This window comes from Stegodyphus dumicola, chromosome 12 (genome assembly GCF_044657685.1).
Source record: "Stegodyphus dumicola isolate Sdum_Otavi_A_Nest chromosome 12, ASM4465768v1".
NCBI classification, from domain to species: Eukaryota; Metazoa; Arthropoda; class Arachnida; order Araneae; family Eresidae; genus Stegodyphus; species Stegodyphus dumicola.
The window spans coordinates 55,437,712-55,443,859 of record NC_140779.1 but is presented as its reverse complement, the minus strand read 5'-3'; positions in this window follow the sequence as shown (position 1 = coordinate 55,443,859).

The window sequence follows — 6,148 nt, the reverse complement described above, 5'->3', positions numbered from 1 at the left end:
GCACAAGGAAAAGCCGGAGCAGTGTCGATGCATGCTTAGATCCATATTGAAGACGAATTTTGATTGCGTAGTATTTAAAGAACTTGGCAGTCGAGGCAGTTTTAATTCCATTTTTATTTCCAATCGATATTTGTGGCCACAATCACTTGGCACTCTAGTCGTGCCTTTTCACAGAAGATTTACATTTTTGATATTGTTGAGATAGAAAGCAAGCCAGCGAAATTACATCTTAGCACAGCACAGAGCAAAAGCTGAAGTGCGTAGTTATGCAAGATGGAGGCACGCGAAGAGAAAAGTTTTGGTTTACAAGGACAGTTTCAGTTCCCAATGATTACGTCATCAGAGCTGCGCCGATCATAGAGTGATCTAGAAATGACGCAATGCAAAGAAGTTATTACGATTTTAGAATAGAGAGGAAGAATTCATGTTTATAGTTTAATCTATAATTATGATTCATATATTTTTATCTTACATATATATATTACACATTTTCGTCTAATAAAATATATGAATGAAGAGACGATTCGCCACAGATAAATTATGTTTTAGAAACCATAGTAAAACATAATTTATCTGCATTAGGTGGCGATGAACAGCGATAAATATGAACAATGATTTACATTTCACCTTAACTAAATAAACAGTACCCTAATTTAAATTTAGAGTTTGAAATTAAAGTCTGAATGTTTCAGAATATCGCAACTGCATGAAACGATACCAATATGTGTATAATATGGTTTAGATACAAAAATAAATCTGCGTATAATATGGTACATGTATTATATATCTTATACACAGATTTGTGGCGTAGCATACAGGATGAATTTAAGGATTTTAAGGATTCATCGGATTTTAAGATACTGTGCAGTGGAACTTTGGTTCACAAACACCTCACTGCACAAACACTCCGGTTTACGAGTTGACTATCTGCACATCAAAACTATAGGATGACAAACGGTGTGTCGATTTGCAAACACTCAAGTTTGGAGCATATGATTTTCAAAGGTGTTTCGAAGTAACTTATGCCAAATAACAAAGCAATGTTTTAATGTTTAACTTTACTTAATAAGGCCTAGCAGCATGTGACTTAGAGGACCATGACCTCAACATGGAGGAAAATATGGCTAAAAGCAGACAATTTGAGAGAGGGAAAACCATGGACTACATTTAAGTCAACAATGAAGCATTTTAATTCAACAATTAAAATATGGAAAAGCTACTAGAGGACCATAAAAATGAGCTCAACAAGAATAAACTACAGTAACCGCTGAAGCATTAAAAAGAGAAGGCTGCGGATAAGACGACTTAAGGAGAAGAGCAAAAAAAAATATTCAAAATTTCTGATTCGCTAGAGTTGTGCAAAATGGAGTACGATTCAAAGTTTTCTTCTCTTAATACCATAATACCATCCTGATAAAGCAGTAGCAAACTACAGTATAAACGTAGGTAACAACAAATCACATTTGGGAAAATTTTGAATGAAGAGAAAGCCCAATGACCTTCATGCAAAGTTGAATAAACCTTACAAGGAAAAGATAAAAGCAGATGTTCCTAGTGTTCCCTAAAGACAATTACCTGATCTTTTTAAGAAAGGAATTTCTCATCCAAACAATAACATCTTCCTCCTCATTAGCGCAAAAGGGGTACCTGGAAATCCGAATTTTAAAATTTGAATTTTTTTTATTTCATATCTTGTAAAACTTTAAATAATTTTTGATTAACAAATTCCATGATTTAAAAAAGAGCAGCAGCAACACTTGGAAATAAAGCATTTTATCTGTAGCCAGCACAACTGTTGCCATTCGAAAAAATGTGCTATATTATTTTTCCGTTTTAATTAAAAAACTTAGCTCCATGAAAGCAATGTGTCGCCGAGGATGGAATAAAACACTTTAATATTGCACGCGTCAGGTTATTGCCATTCCATAAAGCCTAAGATATTTTAAAATGTAATCTTTAATGTTATGAGTAAGAAAATAAGCGGAATATTCATTTCTATTTTTTAATTTGGTCGATTGAAATGAACATATATTAAAATAATTACATGACTAATTATAAATATTTCAGAGTTGAACTGAAGAATCGCATAATTAACACATTTATGGCTTTTAGTAGTATAGATGTGTACCGATAACGAGTACCGCGTATACGCGTGTCATGTGACCAGAAGAAGACATATTGAAAATTTGTGAGATGAACAAAATCTTGAATATTTAACTTTTGTACCATTTGTAATTCATTGTTCATGTGTGACATCCTTTGAAATCCAGTGTATTTAAACCTTATGAATAATTTATAGTCACCCTGTATAATGCTCATATATAAAGAAACTATTTAAATAGATGCATAAAATTCTTTTTTCTGAACAGAGTATTTTTTTTCCATTACAATGTATCTGCTAAGGAGACGTATAAAACTACTTCTGTATTTTCTAATATGTTTCTTTTAATTAGTGTCGCCATTTGTCGCTGTTTCTCTTTCTGAACAACAGGCAACATGAAAGAGGTTTTACTCTCGAAATAGATAAAAATCCTTTTCTTTTAATGCAGTAGCGAATAAGTAAGGGGAAAAATGAGTTCCTTTCTGTTCCGATTGCTAGTTATCCTCTACTAGAAATCCAGGAAAGAGTAATGCGTTTCTTTCTTATTCTTATGCATCACATAATCACGATAGCTATTGAAAAGTTAAATTGAAATCAAATTTTCCTTTTTTTTCTGCCTGTCTATTTTTTAGTGGATACTTCCCGTCTTAACATTCTTCTCTTACCTTCCTAGAATTATATTACAAAGATTTGCTAATATCTATAGCACGATTTATGTAATAAATCTATGTAAAACTCTTTCATGTTTCCTGATGTGAAACCTTAACTTATGTAACCAACAACTATGCATGAATAAAAAAACGTATACATGTGTGTGCACAGGATGAATCAGGAATATAAATATTTATCTGAAAGAAATGTAGTAAGAATGTTATTTCATTGATGTATTTATTCATGGTCACTTCCAGGGAAATTTCAGCTTAGGTTGTTATTATGATTTTCATGCATCGGCCAAACCAAAAAAAGAGTTAAAGTTTCGTATCAAAGAATACAATCAAGAATATTATAGGAGGATTAATTATATATTATTAATATTATAGAAGTATTAATTTTAAGCCAGATCTTCTGAACGCTTTGAAGATTCTAAACATAGCTGTTTCAGGTTTCATTACTATTTTCTCATTGGATGGCATTACATTCGTTTCTACTTTGTTCCACCTATTATTTTCCTTCTAAAATAACTGCTGTTTCACTTACCTTAGCCTCTCATTCCTCCTCCTGAAGAAAAGATACTTACGTCACATCGAAATCTGTAGAGCTTTATTTAAAATTCACACCCACCTAATGTTGCTTTTATGTATAACAATAAAATAATAGTTTTAAATTTTATTCACGTCTTCCTTGAAAACTATGACTTGTAAAAAACTTTTATCAGCTTGTTTCTTTTAATCCAGATAAAAACAAGATGGTATGTTAAGATCATCCGACATTTAGAAGACCTGTTATTTATATACACTAGCTTATGCTCAATTTGTATTTTTGGAGGAGAGGTGTATTTCACCATAGCGATAATTCCTTTGATTTACAAATGCTTATACGTTTATGTTTAGAATAGACACAAATATATGTAAATAAAAAATACATTTTCTTTCTTAGTGACACGTATATAAAGAACAAAATAATGTAAGAAAAGCTTAAATCAGCGGTTCTCAACATTTTGACTGACGCGTACCAACTAAACAAAAATTGGAAGCCTTTAGTACCACCACTAAAAAGTATTACTACATCACCACTCTTGAACAAAGCTCAGATCGCATAAATTTACAAGTGTTAGAGAGAAAACTCAATTAGGATGTTGGGGTTTTAATATTTGAATTTAATAGTTAAAAATACTTTCTGATTCTTTGCGTGCCATCTATATTTCTCCTGCGTACCACCGGTTGAGAAGCCCTAGAATAAATTAAGTAAAATATATAAATGAAACTAGTTCACTCTTAGCAATAAAAAAATTCCCCATTGAAAAGATTTTTTTTACTGCAGCCTTAACTGCAAAGAATTCTTTTTCGCTGCAGCGTAATTACAGTCTTTCACTGTTTAAATTATATAAATTTCTCGGATCTGCTAGCTAATTTCCCAATATTCTTACAATTTCACTATAGTCATTCCGAAACAGATCCCAAATAGGCAAAATGTTCGAAGGGCATAACTGCAATAAAATCTAAATTATTAGTATATTAATTTCCAATATAAAATGTAGCAAACTAGTCATTCAGTAGTATATTTTTATACATTATTTTCATACTTCTTTTCACAACATAAAAATGTTGAGTCATGTAAACGTAGACTACTTATTTTATAAGCAAGGTTTAATTTTTGTCTTTGTTTTCTCTGCTGTCCATTAAGTCTTTAAATAGTATATTGCAACATCATTCCTTGTCTTCGTTATTGAGTACGTATAATGAATTCTTCAAACTGTCTTGATTCAGAGATGTTTAATAAAACAAACCATTGGAAACGAGCCTACCAGTGACCGAGTGGTTGAGACCTCTGCACACTGGTATTTCGACCCAGGTTTAAATTCCAATATCTGCATGGTTTTTTTTTTGTGTAACATATACATGTCCTTTTGAAAGTCTTCCACCAAAGCATCCTCCACTTCCGGCCTTAGTATTTGCCAGCCTTAGTACTGGCTTGACCAATACTAAGGCCGGAAGTGGTAACCACTTTATTGTGGAGCATCTAATAGGTGCGCCACCGTTACCTCGTATGAAGGGACGGATATTTTGGATCTTCTCTGGGATTCACTTACACTTCTACAGGATTCATGTAATAAAATACAACTTTCATGTATCCAAGTCGTTAATTTCTTTGATTTTTATCTAAATTTACTTCCTTATAGCATAAGTTTACATTTATATCCAAATTTAATTTGAATTTAAATACAACACTCGTAGGTTTAATATTTTTTTAATTATCAAGAGACATCATAGGGAAAATATTTAACATGAAAACTTCAATACAAGGCATTTTCTTATTAATTATTTAACATACCGAACAATTTTGGGGAAACAAAATGATAATAACAATTCTCCTTCGTCATACGTTCAAATATTTATACCGTTGTCCCATTTAATCTTTTCTATTTGAAATTGCTTTTGCATAAAATAAAATAAAAACCCTCCTATTCTCCTTGTTTAACTACTAATATAAAATTTGTACATCTTCGCTACCATGTAAAAAACAAGTCTTCTTTGGCGTCTTTTACTTATCAATCTTTGTATTACGTCAACTGAAAAGATTTTTTTAAAATGCTAGCCAATAACATTGCGTGTTTTAAATTCAAAATTTTATCTGAGGGAGGGAAAAAACAAGCAGATTAATTTATTTCTAGCCTGTGTGACTGGTTTGGTGAGTAAATAATTCATTAAAAGGGCTGTCATAAACGAAATGGGAGGGGGATGCCTGTGGGAGGGTTGCGATAGATATCCCAGGGATGATATTCATTATACTAATTGGATTAAAGTCTCAAGATCCATTAAAGATGCAGATGAAAAGAATTTACCTGAAGAGAAATGTCAGCTGAAATTATGTATTTACTGTTCCAAAGAAACAAAGTGAGAGGAGGAACGGAGAGAAGAATATGGGGCGACTACACGCAAATCTTATTCATTTATTGCGTATTAATCTATTCATTTGCGGGTAATTAGTTTAATTGGATAAAATTTTGGAACTTAAATCCTGTCTCCACTTCATTCGTACTTTTTGCTTCGTAGTTTGAATTTATTGAAACAAAATTAGACGACCACTTGAATTTGGGGGTAGTTTGAAAAGAATAAAATGGTTAAAAATAGGGTATCTTATTAATTCTGGTTTGTCTAAAATGGGCTTGTAACGCATAAAGCAATGCTGGCTAAAGGTGCTTTTAGGAAAATATATTCACAAACTGCACGTACCAAAAAATAACAATGTCTAATTAAACTTAATTGCATTTAATTTTGGTGTCACTCTTCAATTTTAATATTGTATAAATAAAAAGTATGGTAGAAAAATTTCAAGGAGCAAAAAATAATAAAATATATATTTTACTTAATATAAGGCCTTTTCTTA